Below are 22,351 nucleotides of genomic sequence, written 5' to 3' on the forward strand. Positions count from 1 at the left end.
CCTCTGCAGGGGGCCCAATACACTTTGCAAGATGCTGCATGTAAGGGGCTCTACAACTTGTGCATATTCATTTTACTTAAAAACTTAGTGTTAGTTTTTTTGACGTATTAGATTTAGCAAAGTATGCTCTTTCAGATTTCACCGTAATAGTTAATTTTGTTAATTTTCCATTATATCTCGCCCTGTAAAATGTGGGCATTTTACAGCAATGACAAAAACAACAAAAAAAAGCTACAAAGCGAGAGTTCTTTTCATCAAAATTGCTTAGGTAGCACTAGGCTTTTCCTCAGACACCACCTATCTGCAGCACAGCTATGAGTTGGCATTATCACTTGCCCTTGCGTGCCCTGTACACAGGCCGTTTTCACATGTCATACTCGTCAATGTCACGGTATAGTGTGGTCCTCGCAATCAGATCCATCTGTTGCGTGACCACTAATTGTTTTACCATTTGTAATCCCACTGCTCTCATAAGCAAACAGCGTAGCCAGGTACACAAGCATGGTCCTACACAAATCATTATGAGTATTACCAGTCCTACACCCAGTAGAACATGTAGCATCCAATACCCTCAATCCTCCCCAGAGGGAGTTGAGCCTTTTGTGCAAATACACGCTTCTCCCTTGCCTTCCACCATATGGAAGGCTGTGGTCGGAAAGGTGTCAGCCTTGGGACTGCAGTTGGACTTGATTTCTGGGGGTCGCGTGAGGTTTTCCATAATTTCTCCCTTTATCAGGGGCAGGGTAGTCGCAGCCCGCAGAAGCAGACAGCTAACATTTCTCGCCAGGCTCTCAGTAATTCGTTCAGCAGTCCAACACTGGGCACTGTAGCCAGCAAATGGCTGGCATCACATTTACGCCATTTACCTCCTGCAGGGCCAATTCCACTACCGAGTTCGCTGATGACTCCCTCCGGGTTCGGGCGTGACATTAATGCCCTCTGCCCTGCTTGGGGTTAGGTCTGTGATTTGGTTTGATTGATTGCCATGGCTCGGTGCTACTATCTGGAGGACTTTCTGCACTGCATCTTAGCGGGGTGTGTGGTGACTCAGCCACTATATTCACCTGCCTATAGATGTCAGAGAAGGGTCAATCTATTTCACCAGACTCCCTCATCGCTCTTCTGAGTCTTGGATATTATCACCCGTACCCTGGCACCTCCTACCTTGATAAATGAATACGTAGTTCCCGGGTCAGGTGTCCCTGCAGCTGTGGTCGCTACTTCTAAGTGCCAGTCACTGGCGCTACCAGGATCCCTGCATAAATATTTATTATCCAATTTATTGTCATCCTGGTTTGTAAACGACCATGGGTCGCATGTGTAGGTTCTTCCAGCGCCATCAGTTAAGATTACCATCTGCAGCTGTATCCCAGATTCTAGTACTACCAGGGCGCTTGCTAACAGTGCAAACTGGGGGATGCCCATATGCGTACAAGGCTTCAAATTACTATTTGCACTTAATTTGTTCCTGTGCTCTCCGATGTCTCCTCAGGTGCAGTTACACCTTTGCAATGGTTGGCGTGTATCCACGTAGCTCTTTCAGAGATCTTAACAGCTGTCTGTCTCGTGAGGAACAATTGACACGGTCCCAGCCATTCCTTCGCCTTCAGGTTCTCTTCCTGAAGTCATTCAACAGTATCCAGGCTCCAGGTTCTAGATCGTGCAGCTTCCCTTCTGCTGGTTGGGATAGTGCTGCTTTCACTTGATTCCGCATTTGAAATAAAAGTGTAGAGAGTTTCATACAGTAACACAACATTTCACCCTTACAGTGGTATGTTATCTGTCTTACCGTGGGTCTTGGTCTAATTCCTGTATTGGGAGGCCTAACAAACAATATCACAAACGGGCTAAAATTGGCTCTCCCTCTTCCCCTAGATCTCAAATACAGTAACATAATTGGAAGCGCCTTTGTCCATGTCACCCCTAGTTCCTCACAGCATTTTGTCAAAATATGTTTTAGGGTAGCATTTTCTCTTTCCACTACCCCACCGCTCGCTGGGTAATAGGCACAGTGTTTTTTCCCATCTTTACTCCCAAATAATCACTGATTTAATGTTGGGCATTATTGACAAATTGTGTCTCATTCTCACTACTAATCCTGTCTGGGTTGCACCATCTCGGAATTATGAAAGTTAGCAAAGCATTGGCTACTGCACTGTCATCATGTTTAGACATGGGGAACGCGTCCACTCATGTGGAAAACATATCAACATTTACCAGATAATACCCTTTCCCTTCGCTGAGTGTTAGTTCAATAAAATCCATCTGTAAACATCCGAAGATTCTTTGGGGTTGGGGGTGTGCTGCCTGGCTCTTCTGCATTCCCCTCTACACATTATTAGTGGCACAGATAACACATCGTTCACAATATTTCTTGGAGTAATGATTAAATCCCTTCGTGTACCATTGTGCCGAAATACTGTCATGCATCCTCCTTTTGACACATGATCCTTACCGTGTGTCAGTTTGGCATATAATGGAAGTAATGATCGTGGTAGACATTGGCGACACACCATACTCCTTCCCTCACACTGGACTCTTCATTTGTCCACTCCCGCTTTTCTTCCAGTGAGGCCCGTGACTGTAATTCCTATATGCCTGGTGTACAAATTTTTGTCATACACATGTCAAACTGATCACTTGGTGGCTGATGCGCTCCCGTCCTTACAGCTGACCCTGCACTTGCATTGCGTTGAGAAATAAAATCGTTATTTTTCGTGTGAGCTTCATAGTTACACACATCGATTGATTTAGGCAAACGACCGCTTCCACGAGGTCAGAAATCAAGCACGGTGTGTGACGGGGTTTCTGGTGGAGGGCAAGAACCCTCTGTGCTTCCACAGGATTCAAAAATTATGTACCACCCCGAATGCGTATCTGATATCGGTTTAAATATTCGCTGTCCCCCTTTAGCCAACGTAGATGCCTCTGTCAAGACAATCAGCACTGCTGCTAGAGCTGACAGATGAGAAGGGAATGATCCTGCTTTGACCACCTCGTCGGTAGTCACTACAGCATACCGACTACAATTCTGGCTTGTCTCCTTACTCCTGAATGCTTACTAATCCACAAAATACCTCTATATGCGGATTCTGAAGTGTTGAATCCTGCAAGTCTGGTCTAGGGCGGAAAATTCATTAGTCACAGCGACATAAGCATGTGGGCCTCCACGTCGTAATGTAAGGAGAAGACTAGCTGGGCTAACGACGTTACATCTCTTTATTGCAATGTCAGGCACCTCCAATAACACAGTATTGTATCGAACCAATGTGCTTTAGACATGTGTGCTGTCTTTAGCTCGGAAATCAGTAAGGACACTGTATGTGGGACCAGGAGGGTTAATTCATCAGAACCGACTATGTCCCTGGATGCTACAACAGCCTTTTAGCTGCAGCCATGGCTCGCAGGCATTTAGGCAATCCTGCTCCTACGGGGTCCAGCTTAGCCGAAAAATAAGCTACCAGCCTAAATTTTCCCCCATGATCGTGCAATAGCACAGATGTCATGCAGCCACGCTTCTCATCTGCAGTTTGTATAAAAGGCTTGTTTGGATTCGGAATCCAATGTAGGTGTAGTTTGGAGCACCTTTTTAATTCAACAATGCACTCTTGGTTTCTGGGGTCCATTGCAACGGACTCAGGCTCTGAAAACTTTTCTCATCGGCTATGTCACTTAGGGGAGCCTCAGGGGGTGCGGAATGTGGAATAAACATTCTGCAGTAGGAGCACTTGCCCAAAAAGGATAGCACTTGTTTCTTCGTGTGAGACTTTGGAATTTGCTGGAATGCTTGTACACTGTCTTGATCAATGGCCTTCCCTTGCTCAGATATTAAGTGACCTAAGAACTTCATCTGTTTGCATAAATTGTCTAGCTTTCTGCCCTTACCTCGCTAGATGGCAGAGCAATACAAGTGTATCCTTTTCACATTGTTTCTCTGTCAGTGCTGCTATTATACTGCAGAAGCGCTGACCCCGGGCTTAAAACTAGAGTCTCCAGACTCCTGCGTAAAACCTCATTACATATGGTGGGGGACTCACAGTACCTTGACAAAGTCACGTGAAGCTATATGATTTCCCTTTGAATGAAAAAGCGAACCAGAATTGACTATCTGCATGTACCAGTACACGAAAGAAGGCAATGCTGAATGCACAACAGAGAACCATTTACTGTCCGGTGTAACTTGAGTTACTATTGTATAGGGGTTAGAAACAGTTGGGGCGTGCGGGACAACAGCGTTATTGACAGCCTGCAGGTCTTGAACAAACCTCCATTCCTCCGGTTCAACTGGAATGTTTGCCTTTTTGACCGCAAAAACGAGGGTTCCCAACGGTGAGTTTTCACAGTGGATTATCACTCCAGCTATTAGGAGGGATTCAAAGACTGGAGTAATTCTTTCTATGGCCTCGGGTTTTAACGGTTATTGTGTTCTACAAGCACGATACTCGGACTCGGGGTTATTCTTAGGGGTTCACAGCCTCATATGAGCCCCACACATGATTTCCTTTTGCCCACAACTCAGTAGAAGCCGTTTTTAATCTTGGGTCCGACACTTCTATATTGGGGAAATGTTAGTCTACCTCCAACGCTCTTCAGGACTAGCGGGGGTTATCTGGACTGTCCGATCTGCCTGAGTGAGACAATTTATTTTCTTCCTATATGTCCACCTATCTGCATTGAACCAGATACCCACATCGTCCCTGAAGACCCAACCTTTGTGCCTTTAGCACCCATGGCCGCAATTCCTGCCACCTGTCGCTGGACGCCTTTGTCAATGACACGTGAGGAAAAAAAAGCCTTGCACATCAAAAAGGAAGACTCTGCTTGCCGTTATAAACACTTTAGTCAAGTTAAGTTCACACTGACTGCACATCTGTGATCAATCCAATAAATTTCGCACAATAACAAGTGATCTGGTTTAACTAATCTCTTGAACCAATCCTTTCCGTATGATTCGTCAGGGCCATCGTGGAGTATATGTGCTGTGCAGTGCAGCATGTCCTTAGCAAGAAAATCGGTGTTAATTGGATTAACATGGTTACTTATTTCCAGGGCGAGTGAATCACGCACTGAACGTATCACTCTTTGGCTTAATTGCCACTCATAGGCAGACATCAGGGGTCGTGGGTCGTATTTTACAGCCTGCACGGGTAAATATTCCCTTTGAATTACGTGCAAACACTTGGACTACTGAGCAAATCCAACCCCAGACTGACTATGAGATCCCGAGCCATCAAAATTAAAGGACAGACTTCAGATAACAAAAATGAGCGTTGGAATGCTTCCCCTGTACTAGGTTCACAAATTGGGGTGACGAAAATCTCTCTCATATCACGATTTCTGATGCACCCATTGTGTTCAGGGGCCTTCCACTCATCTTTATTTCCGTCGTTTGTCTGAACTGGCTTAATTTAAGTACTGAATGTGTTGTCCCTGTATCTATCAAAAAGGTAACTGGCGTGCATTCCACGGAGGTAGGCATCGACTTATACACATCATAGTTATATTGAACATATAGTCCACACTTCGCAATCTCAGAGCTCAATATGGTCTTGGGACTTGTTTCAGTGCCTGTACCTTTAGCAGAAGAGATTAGCATAAGCGAACCTTCGTTGCCAAGCATAAAGGAAATAAGTTTACCTGTACCTTGTGGACTGTCCACCTCCACCTCAGCCTTCCCCTGTCAGTTACCATGCTGTCCAGCCTCCAGGGCCGATTGGGATTGTCTGCACGGACACTGTCTCGCCCAATGGTCCATTGCTCCGCAAACAAAGTACCCTCCCGATCTACCTCTGCCAGCGCCTCTTCCATGACCCCTTCATCTTCCTCTTCCACGACCTCCACATCTGTCTCTCACCCTGCAGCACCTTCCTCCAACGGCTGACCATTCGCATCATAGAAATATGAGTTTATGTGCTTGCTGTTCCATCTTTAGTTTCTGCTTATCCTTCCCTTGGTCCAGCATTTTTTTCAGCATATATCGCATGTTGTTCTATCAAATTCAGCTTTCCCGTGACCCAGGTAATACATGTGTCTTTTACCTTTTGACTATTTCGCCTTTCATTCCATTGATGAAGCTGTTCCTCAAGGTGTGCTTCATACGGTATAATTTCTGCTGTCGTCATGTCCTCGGTGGTCTCCGTCCACCATGGGCGTTATGGACTTCATTGAGGTGCGTAAGGTACTGGGAGACTGTCTCACCTTCTTGTTGTTTAAACATTGCAATTTTGGTCACGTCCATTCGCACTCGGAATGCCTCCCTACAGGCGGCTGCCAGCGTGGAGCAAAATCATTTAAGTCTCTGTTCTCTTACGCTTGCAGGTTGGTTGATCTGGCATGGACGTTTACAGCTGACCATTTATACTACATTTTGGTGACATCGGCGGCAGTGTTTGTCCCAGGAGATGTCTCATCTCGTGTGACATGGGATGGAACTCGACACAGAAATTTGTTACTTTTTCAGCAAACTTATTACCTCCCACCAATGTTTGCTTATCCTTGCTGTTTCTAAGCTCCACTTTAACAGATGCTGTGGAATCTGAGCGACTTGGGATCTAGAAAAATTAATAGCCAATTCAGGCGAAATGTTTGGCCAAGGCATATTTGAACATTGACATTATCTCGCTGCATCCTACACGTTCTTCACAAGTCTCATTCTGATATACAAATGTTGCGTATGTTACAAAATTGGACAATAGAAATGCAGGATTTTGGGTACTGCAGTAATTATGGAGACATTAAAATTGCATCTAAACAAGTTGAATCAAAGTTAATGTTAATGCTGGGAAAATGGGTTTCATGAGTGTGTATGAGCTGCTTTCCTTGAACAATATGTTGAACAGTGACCTCAAGATCAGGCTGTTTAGAAGTTGCTGTTGTGTGACCAGAAGAACGATTTGAAAACCTTGAGGAAAAGGACCTTTTGGGAATATTGAATTTTACATGACGTTTGAATACAAACTACTTCTTAAAATTTAATTACGTGTATCTGACTGGAGTCATGAATGCACGAGGAGCAAGGTGGCAATTTTAAAAATGCATCAGAAAGATACAGTGGAAGACAGTACTTTCCGTTGATTAGATTCCCTACAGTGTCGAAACAGGCTCTTAGGCCAAACAAGTCCACACCAACCCACCCAGCCCCATTCCTCTACACCTAACACTATGGACAATTTAGAATGACCAATTCACCTAACCTGCACACATTTAGACTGTGGGAGGAAAACGAAGCACCCGGACGAAACCCACGCAGACACTGGGAGAATGTACAAACTCCACACAGACAGTTGCCCGAGGCGGGAATTGTACCCGGGTGCCTGGTGCTGTGAGGCAGCAGTGATAACCACTGAGCTACTGTGCCACCCTTCATTTATCGAAACACTATAAGTTGCACAGTATGCATATATACTCCAAGGCGAATATACCAAAAAAGTGAGGTGTCTCAACCATGATTAACAGACGAAGTTAAAAATTGTATTATGTCAAGGAAAGTCGTTCAGAAAAATGGCAGGCATTATGGATTCATTGGAACGAAGGAGGAATAAGAAATTGGTAATGACATTAAAAAGACATCAAGAGTGCAAACTAAAAAGAAACATAAAGACTGATGCAAAGCTTCTAACAATATTTGAAAGGAAATTTAAAGCCACGTGAAATGCTCAGCAATGTAGAACAAATGTGGATAGGATAATTTATTGCTGATAAAAGAGAAATTGCAGGGAAACCTACTCGTTATATTGTGTCTGTCTTCGTGGAGGAATACATAACATCTCCCAGAAATACAAAGTGACCATGAGACTTGTATAACTAAAGACTAAAATCATTCGTATCAGTAACGAGGTGTGTTTGAAAACATGGCTGGGATAGTGATTGATAAGTCTGACAGATCAAATGTAGTTCATCATGAAATTTCAGAGAGATAGGCAATACACAGATTGATTGCATTGGGCAACACAGTACTTCTCCTGTGCAATTTGGAAGATTATAAATGCATTCCACGATCCAAAAAGGGAATAAGAGGACAAGTGGGGAAGTATAGACCAAGTAACTTGTCATGCACAGGTGGGAGTCTGTTTAAATCTGTTATAACAAATGTGTTATTGGTCATTTAGAAAGTAATAGCAAACTTCAAGTGGATGCATATATGAAAGGGAAGTTATAATTTTCAGACTTTTTTTGTTGAAAATATCGCTTGTAGATATAAACAATGGAGAACCAGCAGATATGATACAATTATATAATCAGGAGGATTTTTTTTTAAAGAAATGCCATAGCACGCTATGAGAAAGAAACTGAAGAAATGGGTATTGGAGAAACATGTGAAAACATGAAGATATATTTTTCGGTTTACCTTTATTTAATGGGAATCAGAATGTAGATGACGAACAGTCATCCAGACTGGAGCATTAGATTTCTCTCTCTCCATTGGTGCTGTTGAACAGCTGTGGTCTTCTGAATTTCTTGTTTTCAGTACTGACTCCAGCATCTACTGTAGTTTACTTTTATTAAAGTTAAATGTGTCTTTCCTCGCTTAAATCGAGTGTTGCTGAGACTATGCCTTAAATACTGTGTAAAGTTTCGGTGTCCTGATCTAGGGAAGAATATACTGGCAACATATACTGAAAGGACATTCTCCAGTTTAATCCCACAGATGGCAAGATTGTCTGGTGAGGGAACTCGGCCTGTGTTACCTAGAGTTTCAACGATTGAAAAGCAATCTTAATGAAAATGAGAAAGTTCACACAGAAAGGGCTGAATAAAACAGGGACATGGAGAATTGGTAGCAGGCAAGATTGGGGAGAGACCTAAGAGTTTCCACAAGGACATCAAGCAGAATACTATTACAAGCAAACAGTTAGAACCCATTCGATACCATCTGTGTGAGAAGGAGGAGGCATGAACATAATTTGAGAAGATGGAGTGGGAAGCTATTGAGCAAATTGATATAAGATGTGACTTCGATTGATGGTTTTCGTAGGTCTAAAAATTGGATAAAAATGATCCGGATGCGTTATATCCCAGGCTGCCGTTTGACATAAGGGAAAAAAATCTGGCCTATATATATATATATAAATCTGATGATAGGAGAGAGAAGCTAGAGGATGGATGCGTTTACACTGTACTAGAAGGATGGTGCAGAAAGACTAGGGCACTGTAGGTCAGTGAGTATCAGTTCACTTTCAGGGAAGCTATTGGAGAATGCAAAGAAGGATAAAATGGATCTCCATTTGAGAGGCAATGTCTCATCAAGGACAGTCACCATGGCTTAATCGGAGGGAAGTCATGCCTAATGAATTTTATTGGAATTTTTCAATGAGTTCTTTTCATGGTTTTCTCACCAAACCCATTCACAAAGCCCCTCATGAGAAACTGATAAATTTGTTAAAATCTTATGATATCAAGGTTAACTTAGCAAGTTAAATCCAAAACTATCTCAGTGGAAGGAGAAGGAGGGTGGTTGCAGATGATTCTGCAATGATCCCTGAGTGTGAGAACACTTTTTTGCGGGTGGACGTATCGTGGTGTGTGAAAGGAATTGGGCCTTGGGTCCGAGGTATTCCGAATATACCTCAAACATAGGGTTGTCGGACCCAAATGCAATATTTCCAAGCCTGCTGACAGCACTGAACAGTGTCTGACTGTTAGTGGGCAAGGAGGATAGCAAAATGCTTCAAGTTAACTGAGACAATTGGAGTGAATGGTAATGTACATGACGAATAAAAACCAATATGTGCAAATGTGATGTTGTGTACTTTGGAGGGAACAATAGAACAGTAGCCTGCCACTTCTAAAGGGATAGGTTAAAAATATTATTTTTAAGGGACTTATGTGGATTTTTTTGTTTTCATCTGCACAGACCTTCTAGGTTCATGCACAGCTGTGAATCTGGCGCCAGAGAACAATACTGGGAATGGCATTGACACAGTGACTAGTGTACATATAGCCACTAAGTGGTTAGCTGTAAGATTGAAAATAATCTGGATCTACTTGTATACTCGTCACTGAAAGCAACATTTAGGTAGATAAATGGTGTATTGACTGTCATTTCAAGGGAATGTGAATACGGGAGGGAAGGTGTCTTACTGCAGCTGCAATTTGGTGAGAACTCATGTCTAACATAATGCAACATTATGTGCAGTTTTGATTTCTGTACCTTATCAACGACAAAATTGACCTTCAGGGATTTCACTGAAGGAATTGTGGAATATCAGGCGTGTTGTGGGAACATAATTTGTGTGGACTGAGCCTGTATTCCAAGGGGTTTAGGAAAATGAGTGGAGATCTGAGTAAATACTATGGACCTGTGACGAAGAGGCAGATTCGAAACAAAAATGATCATTCCCCTAGCTGGGACGTCTGAAACATGAGGCCACATTATGAGGTACAGCCAGGACACTCTGCATTGAGATGAAAATAAATATCTGCACCCAGAGCCTGTTGAACTTGCGGAATTCTCTCCCACACAAGCCTGTGAAAGCAAACGCACTGAATATGCATAGATACTAAATGGGAAGAGAGAGCGCAGGACCATGGTTTGAAGATAAAGGATCAGACATCATTACAGTGAATGGGGGTACAAAACGATGGATCGAAGGGACTGCTGACGTCAATAGTTAATATTTTTCAAATGGTTGATAACAGTAAGGGATGCATACATTTTGGGGGAGAAGTGCGTGAGGAAGATGTTCAAGAACTGGAATGGGGGATGCTTAATGTGTTGAATGGCTTACTCGTTTCCCGATCTTTCTGTGCAGTCTATGGGAAAGTTCTGTAAAAGGTTGTCCCAAGCTCTCAGATGTTAGGAAGGAGCCCTCTACAGGATCGTAGGACGGTACTTTCCGTTCCGGAGGTTCAAGATTGGTGCTGTATCCTGGGTTAAAAAGCAAAAACTCCAAAAGTACACAACCCGATGAAGCAGCAGCACTCCGACAACGAGTGCTTCCAATTAAAACCGTTGGACTATAAGCTGGTGTTATGTGGTTTTAAACTTTGTACACTGGCATCTTCCAACACAGGCACCTCCAAACCAATAATTCTGTCCGGGTTTATCCTTTCGACCTCGGTCCAATTTGATACATTTAATCGTCTTGCTTGGCCGTTTCTGTGCAGCTCGACAACTGTCAAGAAGAACTTCCACGAATTTCACTGTCGTGATGAATCTGAGGGTGTGGTAGATGTTCTGATTGAAATTATTCCCCTCCTGGGAAATAGAATATATTTGAGTAATTTTCCACATTGCCAGGGATAAAGCAGATTTGGAGTTGGAATGAAACAGCTTCCCCAGGGACACGGCTTGTTGTGCAGCACAACTCTTTAGTCCTATTGCAGGAATGATGTCAGGGCCCATTGACTTTGTCAGGTTTCTGTGTTCTGTTGTTTCTTCACGTCACGTGCAGAAAATCTAATTGATTTAAGACTGGCATCTGTGATGCTGTGGGCATCATGCGGGGGTTAGGTAGATCAACGATTAAAAACTTCTGGCTGGGTATCCTGCCGATACTACACCCTTGTCTTATACACTAGGCTACAGGGCTGTTCCATTATTTAGGATGGGGATATTTGTGAGCCATCTCCTCCAGTGAGTTGTTTGACCGTCCATCATCACTTGTGATTGAATGTGGCCAGACTGTTGGTCTGTTGGTCTTGGTGTTATTTCGCACTCTTTGTCAGATGTTAGTCCAACTACTTGGAATGTAAGCAGTATGTGCGGTAGTTTTAAAGGTTTGTCATCAGGTTTAGGTACACATGGTTCTGTCTGGAATGTTCATCCACACTCATCACCGAACCATAGATCGGCTTAGTATTAATGGCAGACTGAGGGACTATCCCCAGGAGAAAAAGTTGCAGATTGTGGTTGAATATAAATATGTTTCTTCTGCTGCTGTTGTCTGTAGCACCACATCAGCATCAGGAATTCTCTCCACCATTTTTTAAAAAATTGAACTAATTCCATTTTTCTGCTTTTGGCACGTATTCCTTAAACTGTTTCCTGTACATGTACCCATCCAATTCTCTTTTAAATGTTGTTATTGTACTCAGCAATACCAGTTCCACTGATAGCTGACTACATATGCATACAACCCTGTGTGAGACACACCTGCCCCTTACATCCCTTTTAAATATCTTCCCTCTCACCTTAAACCTATCCTCTCTGGTCTCAGACACACTTACTCTGGGGAAAAGCCTTGGCCGTGCATCCTATCTGTGCCCCTCATGATTTTATAAACCTCTGTTGGGTAACCTCACATCCTCCTACGCAAAGGGAAAAAAATCACAGACTTGCCATATATCTCAAACCCTCCCAACTCCGCCACATTATTTAAAATATTTTGTCTCCTTTCCAGTTTATAACATCCTTCCTACAGAAGGGCGACAACAATTGTATTCAGTACACCAAATGTGTCCTTATCATTCTCTTCCATTTTCACAACATGATGTCCCAATTCCTATACTCAATGGTGTGCCAGTTGAAGGTAAGCGTGCATTATACCCTCTTCCCTACCCTGTCGACCTGCGACTCCATTTTCAAAGAACTATGTGCCAGCAACCTGGGTTTCTCTGTTGGAAACCACTGTCCAGGGCCCGACCGTTAACTGTCTAAATCCTGCGCTCGTTTATGGAACAAAATGCAAAATTGTTGTGGTTCTGTTCGCCGAGCTGAGAATTTGTGTTGCAGACGTTTCGTCCCCTGTCGAGGTGCTTTCTCAGTGCTTGGGCACTTCCTGTGAAGCGCTTCTGTGTTGTTTCCTCCGCAGTTATAGTGATTTGTCTCTACCGCTTCCGGTTGTCAGTTCTAGCTGTCCGCTGCCGTGACCGGTATGTTGGGTCCAGTTCGATGTGTTTTTTGATATAATCTGTGAATGAGTGCCATGCCTCTAGGAATTCCCTGGCTGATCTCTGTTTGACTTGTCCTAACTATTATTATAGGACAAGTCAAACAGAGAACAGCCAGGGAATTCCTAGAGGCATGGCACTCATCCACAGATTCTATCAACAAACACATCGACCTGGACCAATATACCGGCCACTGCAGCGGACAGCTAGAACTGACAACCGGAAGCGGCAGGGACAAATCACTGTATGTGCCGAGGAATCATCACAGAAGTGCTTCACAGGAAGCGCCCAAGCACTGAGGATGTCACCTAGACAGGGGACAAAACGTCTGCAACAGAAACTCCCAGCTCGGTGAACAGAACCACAATAACGAGCACCCGAGCTACAAATCTTCTCACAAACTTTGAAAATGCAACATTTCACATTTAACAGAAAGAAGCTCCATCTGACATTCCTCAGCCCACTGGCTCTGTAGATCAAAATTAGATTACCTACAGCGTGGAAACAGGCTCTTCTGCCCAGCAAGCCCACAACGACCTTCCAAAGTTAACCCAACCTGACCCATTTCCCTCTGATTCATGCTCCGAAAATATGGACAATTTGGCATGGCCAATTCATCTGACCTGCGCATCTTTGAATTGTGGGACGAAACCGGAGGACCCAGAGGAAAGCCAGGCTGACACGGGGAGAACGTATGAACTCGACACAGAAAGTTGCCCGATGCTGGCATCGAACCTGCGATCCTGGTGCATTGAGACAACAGTACAAACCACTGACCCACCGTTCTTTTCCGGAACCTTCTTCACTACCCACTATAAAAAATAATTTTGGGAGTTTCATCGTCAAACGTACTTTCCAAGGTTCCTACATTTCCATCCAAATCATTTACAAAAACAATGAAAAGAAGCATCCTGCTCCTTGCGGCACACCGCTGGTCACACACGACCAGTAGAAACAACAAATCTCTCCCAGCATTTTCTGCCTCCGACTGTTAAGACATTGCTGTATCTAATTGGCCTAACTCTCCCAAATGTTGGGGCTCGCTAAGGTCCACGTAGACAATGGATGCTGATTGCCCTTCATCTATCTTCTTGGTCACCTATGTAAACTATTTTTGAGACCAATTCTCCCACACAAATAGCCATGCTGACTGTCTCTAATCAGTCCTTGTTTTTCCCAATGCATGTAAATCCTGTCACCCAGAAGCTCCTATAAACTGTTGATTGGTGATCCCATGGGTGTTCCGTTGATTTGTTCGTATATCTGATTGTTGAATGTAAAGTGTGTGGTGAGGCACAGGTCTAGTAGTTTAAGTATGCCGTCCTTGTTGATAGGTTCGGCCTCCTGTGTTCTGTTATGTATGTCCAGTAAGTTGGCTATTGTTTCTCTGGCTAGGGTTTTGTCAATTGATGCGAACCAATCTCGGGACTCATAGCAGAGGCAGTTATGCAAAGGTTAGAACATACAGCCCTACCACAAATCCAACCCAAACTCTGGATCAGATACGTCGATGACACCTTTGTCATCATCAAAAACACAGAAATAGAAAAAACACACCGAATCATCAACGCCACACTCACAGGAATACGATTCACGAGAGAAGAGGAAAAGGATAGCCAACTCCCATTCCTAGACGGGTTAGTAGAGAGAACACCCAACGGAGAATTCACCACAAGGGTACACAGGAAACCAACACACACAGACCAAGTCCTAAAATATGAAAGCAACCACCCCAACACACACAAACGAAGCTGCATCAGGACACTATTCAAAAGAGCCACAACACACTGCAGTACACCAGAACTGCGAAAAGGGGAAGAGGAACACCTATACAAGGTATTCGCCAAAAACGGATACCCACGCAACTTTATCACCAGATGCCTAAGGGATAGACCACGGAACGAGGACATGCCACAACCAAAAGGACTAGCCACACTACCATACGTCAGGAGCGTCTCAGAACTGACAGCCAGACTACTGCGACCCTTAGGACTCATAACAGCACACAAGCCAACTTGCACACTCAGACAACAACTCACTAGAACAAAGGACCCAATAGCCAGCACGAGCCAAACTAACGTAGTTTACAAAATACCATGCAAGGACTGCACAAAACACTATATAGGACAAACAGGAAGACAGCTAACAATCCGCATCCATGAACATCAGCTACCAACAAAACGACACGAACAGCTATCCCGAGTAGCCATACACTCAGACAACCAGGAACATGAATTTGACTGGGAAAACACTACCATCATAGGACAAGCCAGACAGAGAACAGCCAGGAAATTCCTAGAGGCATGGCATTCATCCACAAACTCCATTAACAGACACGTGGACCTGGACCCCATATGCAAAGCACTACAGCTGAAACTGACACCCGGAAACGGCAAGAACATCCATCAACAGATACATTGACCTGGACCCCACATACAAACTACTACAGCTGAAACTGACACCCGGAAGCGGCAAGAACAAACCACTATAAATACCGGAAGAAACATCAAAGCAGCGCTTCACAGGAGGCTCCAATAGCACTGATGATGTTCCCCAGCCAGGGAACGAAACGTTTGCAGCAAAAACTTCCAGCTCAGCGAACAGAACCACAACAACGGACACCCGAGCTACAAATCTTCAACCAGACTTTAAAGCTCCTATAAACATTTAGCCACATCTGACGTCAGAGTCACTGGTCTGTAGTTCCTGGCAGTCTTTTTAAAAATAATGTTGCCACATTAGCTGCCTTCAAATCCTTCAGCACCTCACCCGTGGCTGTCAATGATGCAAATACATAAAAAAATGGAAAGGACTGAAGATTCTGTGACTCAGTAAGAAGGACAGAAGATTATGGGAAAGTTCAACAAGTCTGGCAACAACTGTGCAGAGAAATCGGAATTAACGATCCAGTAACCCTTCACCAGAACTCTAAGGAATGATACAAACATCTCAGCCCGTGCTAGCACAGTTTCTTCCCCAGCTTCCTGCAATGATTCCGAGATACATTTGAACATGTCCCGGATTTTTAGTCTGTGGTTATACGTTTTAAGACAGTCAGCTCTTCCGCTAATGTAATGTGGTCTCGTTTCAAAGATCACTTATTTTTACTTCCCTGACTTTCCCCTCTTCCGCATTTTCCTCTCGAGTAAATACCGACGTGAAGTCTATGTGTGGGACCTCACCCTCTGAGCAGAAACAGGCTATAAGGCAGCGGAGTGGGGGAGATCGAGTCCTTATGTAGAGTGTGTACCCAGCATGGCCAGACGCTTATGGACTCTGTTGTTGAACAATGAACTAATTTTCTGCGTTTTTCCACGACTGCAGAAACGGCCGGAATGCTTTATATTTAATTTTATTTTCTTTATTTTTCTGATTTCTACCAAGATGTTGTATCTAAGAGGTGGGGGTGGGGGGTGGTGAGAGGGGAAAATGCGTATTTGAGATTGTGTCACATGTGGCGACTTATAAACTTTTCACTGTCCTCACGTGAGTGCATGTGACAATAGACCTACTAAACCTCATTCATCTCCTGAACATTAGATGGCTGATTGATTTTTATGGGGCCCTAATGTCTCTCCAGTTTCTCTTTTGTTGAATTTCTTCCAAATCTCTTGAACCTCGTCAGTCAAGCTACCTCATGCACCCATTTTGCCCTTCCTGATTTCCCTGGTAAGTGTTCTCCTACACTCCATATGCTCAAGGGATTCCTATGATAGCACTTGCCTGTACCAGACGTATTCCTTCATTTTTCCTTGTCCAAAGCCTCAATATCCCCTGGCATGTCCTGCGCCCTACTCCTGTTAGCATTTCCATTCACACTGACGGGAACATGTAATTCCTAAAGTCTCACTATCTCGCTTTTGAATGACTCCCACTTTCCTGACATCCTTTCACCTTCAACAGCTTCCCCCAATCATCTTTTGAAAAACTTCTCCCAATTCCATCACAATTAGTCTTGCACCAAATTGTAACGTAAACTTGTGGAGCAGGTATATCCTTTTTCAGGACTATTATAAAACTAATAGAATTATGTTCACAGGTTCCAAAATGGCCTCATTCTCGCATGAAAGTCACTTGCCCTTCGTTATTTCCCAGGAGGAAATAAAGGTGAGGCCATGTTCAGATCAGCCATGGAATGACAAGGCAGGCATTAAGGGCTGAATACCTTCAAAGGTCTGTGCGAATATGGTGTGTGTGTGTGTGTGTGTGTGTGTGTGTGTGTGTGTGTGTGTGTGTGTGTGTGTGTGTGTGTGTGTGTGTCTGTGTGTGTGTGTGTGTGCGCGTGCGCTTCAGTGTATTGATGTATGTATCTCTGCATCTGCGTCTCTTAGCATTTGGGTTTCTGTTCTTTGGGAGTAAATACATTGAAATGGGAATCAAAATGTCCCCCCTCATTCTCTCGATGTCTGTCTCTCCCTCTTGTGTTTGAAGTAATGTAATAAAATTCTCTCCGGACACTCAATATCACTGCACAAGCAGCAGGTTTGTTTGGAAGGAGCATCAACGATAGTGACTCTCTCACATTTGAATTGAGTTGGCTTCATTGTCATGTGCAGTTTAACGATTGCAGTGGAAAGTTTGCAATGACTTCAATTCCGCGCCATGATAGGTACAAGAAATCTAGGTGTAGATTCTTAAGTATCTGGTGCAAAATTGAAAGAATAATAAAGGAAAGTCCAGCAGAAGAATAAAAATGAAAGAAAGAACTGACTCGAATACAACCCAGTCTGTGCCAGCAACAAGTATTCAGACAGCACAGGGCTCAGTCTCCAGACTGCACCAGGCTCAGTCTCCAGTCTGCACCAGGCCCAGTCTCCAGACTGCACCAGGCCCAGTCTCCATTCTGAACCATGCCAAGTCTCAAGGCTGCACGGCGCCGATGCTCATAGAACATAGAAAGTTACAGCAGAGTAAAGGCCCTTCGGCACTCAATGCCACTGAACGGAGAAAATAATCTGATTCACATTTAACCTACACCGTTCCATTATTATCCATATGTCTCTCCATGGACCATTTAAATTTGCTTCATGTCGGCGACTCTACTACTGGTTCAGGCAGTTCATTCCTGGCCCATATTGCACTCTGAGTGAAGAAACTACACCTAATACCAATCCTATGTCTATCACCTCTCAATTTAAAGCTATGCCTCCTCGTGTTTGCCTTCACCATCCGAGGAAAAAAGGCTCTCACTGTCCATTCTATCCAAGCCTCTCATTATCTTGTACGTCTCGGTGAAGTCAACTCTAAACCTTCTTCTCTCCAACGGAAAAAAGTGTAAGTCCTCATTCACCCTTTCCTCGTAAGACCTTCCTTCCATGACAGGCAGCATTCTCGTAAATCTCATCTGGAACCCGTCCAAAGCTTTCACATCGTTCATATAATGCACTGTCCAGAACTACAAGCAATAATCCAGGTGCGGCCTACCATTGTCTTACTCAGTTGAAACTTGCCCTTTTGACTCCGCAACTCAATCCTCCTACAATTAAACGCCTTCTTAACGACCCTATAGACCTGAGTGGCAACTTTCAGGTACGTATGCACCCGGACACCGATATCTTTCTGTTCATCTAAAATGCCAAGACTTTTACCATTAGCTCAATAATCTGCATTATTGTCATTTCTTCCGAATTGAAGTATCTCAAACTTTCCTGCATTAAACTCCAATTGCCACTTCTCAGTCTAGCGCTGCATCTTATGCATTCGTCAGAACGATCCACAACTTTGCCTCCCATCGTGTCGCCCGCAAATTTACTAACCCACACATCTTCGCCCACATCAAGATCATTTATAAAAATGACAAGCCGCAGTGGTCCCAAAACAGGTCCTTGTAGCACACCACTTGTAACTGACCTCCCGGATGAACATTTCCCATGAACCACCACTCTCTGTCTTCTTTCAGGTAGCCAATATCTAATCTAAACCACTGAATCACCTTGAATCCTAAAACTCCGTATTTTGTGCAATACCCTATCGTGTGGAATCTTATCAAATGTTACTGAAGTCCTTGTACATCACATCAACCACTTTATCTTCACCCACCTGTTTTCTCACCTTATCGAAGAACTCAATAAGTTTGGCGAGGCACGACCTATGCTTCACAAAACTATGTTATCTCTAATCAAATTATTCCTTTCTAGATGTTTACAAATCTTATCTCTCACAAAATTTTCCAACATCTTACTCACAACTGATATAAGGCGCACTGCCCTTCATTTACCAGGGTTATTCTAACAACCCTTCTTAAGCAAGAGAACAACGTTTGCTCTCCTCCTGTCCTCTGGCACTACTCCTGTCGACAATGATGACATATATTTTGAAATCAAAGACTCTGTAATCGCCTCCCTGGCTTTCCAGAGAACCCGAGAATAAATCCCGCTGGCCCAGGGTTAACACTTATATTCAGATCTTGCAAAATTACGAAAACCACCCCTTTGTCAACATCATTCCCATATAAACTTGAAGCTTGTATCTACGTATTCTGAAGAACATTGTTATTTTCCAATGAGAATACTGACGATAAGTACTAACGAAGTGCTTCCCCAAGTACTCAGATTCACCTAATGCTTCCCACTACTATCTTTCATTGGACCATATATTCCTAGCGACATTATACAATAACTAGTCTCGAGACTGTAGATCACACCAGGTTCAGTCGGCAGACCACACCAGGCTCAGCCTCCAGACCGCACCGTGCCCAGTCTCAAGGCCGCACAGGGCCGAGTTTCCAGACTATACCAGGGCCAGTATCCAAAGCACCCCGGGACAAGTGTCCAGACCGCAGCAGACCCAGTCTCTGGGACACATTGGGCCAGACTGCAGAACATTCCGGGAACAGGCTCCAAACTGCATCAGACCTATTGTCCATGCAACACCGGGCCAAGTCGCAAGGCCACACTTGTCCCAGTCTCCAAACCGCACGGCGCCCAGTCTCCAGACTGCACCAGAAACAGTCTCCAGACTGCCCCGGGCCCAGTATCCATACCGCACTTGGACATGTCACCAGGCAGAACTGTTCTTTAAAACGTGAAGCCTTGGTTCCCCTTGCGATCCTCTGATCTGGGAATCACTTCCTCCTTTCCCAAAGGAGGCACGTTAAAAATATAATAGTTTGGCAACAAAATACTCTCCAGAAAATAGAATAAATTAAAAAGACACAAAGTGTCGGCGGAGCATGGGCGTTCAAACTGGAAAATTCCGACCCTGCCACCATCTTTACGGCATTCCAAGCTGTTTCCTTCCTCAAAGAATGCCTTTGAAAATCAGAGCCGTTTTGTACGATTCCTTGCAAAGTTGTCCTTGAGATAATAACAGAAACAGACAGACATGCCCTTTGATGGCCCGTATGCTGCCATTGGGGTTGTTTCATGACTTTACAATCTATTCTCACTGTACGTTTGAAGAGTACTTCCAAAAAGAATTCAAAGTTGAAGAAAGCGAACTAGAATTAAACTCAATCTTTCCCACATTACTACACTCAGGGTGACCTCGATGCAATTTAATTGTCCTGGTCTGCATAGCTCCCTGTGTTGGACAGATATCAAGTCTGCTTGTGCAGGTAAATGCACTGCTGTGGTCTGCATAGATTTTGGTGCTGGACAGATAAATTGTTCAGGTCTATAGATCAATGTACTGCGGTGGTCTGCGTAGCTCCCCATGCTGGACAGATATCTTTTTTAGGTTTATAGATCACTGCAGTGCTGCGGTCTTCCTAGCTCCAAGTACTGGACAGAGACCTATGAGAAAGTGAGGACTCAGATGCTGGAAATCAGAGTCGAGAGTGTGCTTCTGGGAATGTACAACAGGTCAATCAGTATCCAAGGAGAAGGAGAATCAACGTTTCTGGCATAATCCCTTCATCAGGAATCTGATCAGGCCTTATGCCCAAAACTCTGATTCTCTTGCTCTTCACATGCTGCCTGGCCTGATGTGCGTTCCCAGAAGCACACTGTGAACAGGTACCTAGTCTGGGTTTATAGGTCAATGCACTGCTGTGTTTTGCAGAGCTCCGCGTGCTGGACTGATTTCCATTTCGGGTTCATAGATCAATGCACTACTGCGGTCTGCATAGCTCCAGGTGCTGGAAAGACATCTAATCCGGATTTGTAGATTTGTGCTCTACATAGCTCGGCGTACTGGATTGATATTTAGTCTGTGTTTAAAGATCAATGCATTGCTGTGTTTTGCACAGCTCCCAGTGATGAACATACATCTTGTCCAAGTTTAAAGATCGAGGCAATGCTATGATCTGCACAGCTCCCCGTGCTGGACAGATGTCTAGTTTGGGTTTATAGAGCAATGCACTGCTGTGGTCTGCACAGTTTTCTGCACTCGGCAGATTGCTGGGTTGGACTGAGCAGATCTTGAACGACACAGTGTTGTGGGCTGGAGAGATTTCTCCTCTGATTTAATGCTTCTCTGTTATGGGTTGAAAATGTATTATACTGATCAATTTCAGCTGATCTGTAATGCCTTTCATTCTCATTTTGTGATTGGACCCTCCATCTCTCACTCCATTAATGTTGCAGCTTGACTATGTACAGTACATCATTTTGGTGAATAAACACTATCCTGGCAGCAGCCACAGCTTCTTCATTCAGAAGCAGTCAGATATTCCCATCGTCTTCAGGTCTCCACGTAGCTATAAATGATAGCTTCAGAATAAAGTCCATTCCCTTGTAACACGGCTCAAAACACAGTACCCCTCACCACTCCACACCGCCAACCAACCACTTCAAAATATCCCGCGTGTAACGAGAGCTGTGGGGCCACTGGGAACATTAGGGAGCAGACCATCAGGCAGTTGGAGCAACACTTCCTATGTTTGAATAGGTCAGACTGAACGCAACAGTACACATTATGTCTCTAAGTCCTGTTATCTCCCTACATTTATTTAACATACAGCCTGTTATTCTTTCTGATAAATATCATAGTTTTCATATACCCACATTATATTCCAGTTGCCAAGTCACTGTCCATTGCTTATCCAATTAGAAATTTTCTACCTCCTTTTGATAACTTAATTTTCTGACTATCTAAGTTAGAATTCATCTGTTGTATTTCTCTAAAACCTTGCAAATCGTTGAGGTCCCAGTACTGGTCACTGTGTCACTGCAGTCGTTAATTTGTGTTGAACTGATGAAGACATATTTATCCCTAACTTATACCTTCTCCTGGCTCAATAACCAGTCCTCCCATATTCCTGTGTGGCTGTTTTGAAAGGATGAATGTTCCCTGCAATTTCCAATGGACCAGGAATGAGATATTAAAAGATCAGCTTCAATAGCTAAGCAACAGGCTCGAATAGATGAATAGCCTCATTCTGCTCATGTTTAAAACACTTGATGGGCTGACTAGCCTGCTTCAGTATAGGTGAAGTTAGGAATGTTTTTGAACATTTTAGAACCATCGCTGAGCAGTCCACTTCTGATTTTATGATGAAGGGAACGTCATTGATGCTGCAGCTGCTGATAGTCCATGATGCCTCATGGAGGACCAGTTTCAATTTGGTTGGTCATTTCGA

This window comes from Hemiscyllium ocellatum, chromosome 33, assembly GCF_020745735.1.
Source record: "Hemiscyllium ocellatum isolate sHemOce1 chromosome 33, sHemOce1.pat.X.cur, whole genome shotgun sequence".
Taxonomy (NCBI): domain Eukaryota; kingdom Metazoa; phylum Chordata; class Chondrichthyes; order Orectolobiformes; family Hemiscylliidae; genus Hemiscyllium; species Hemiscyllium ocellatum.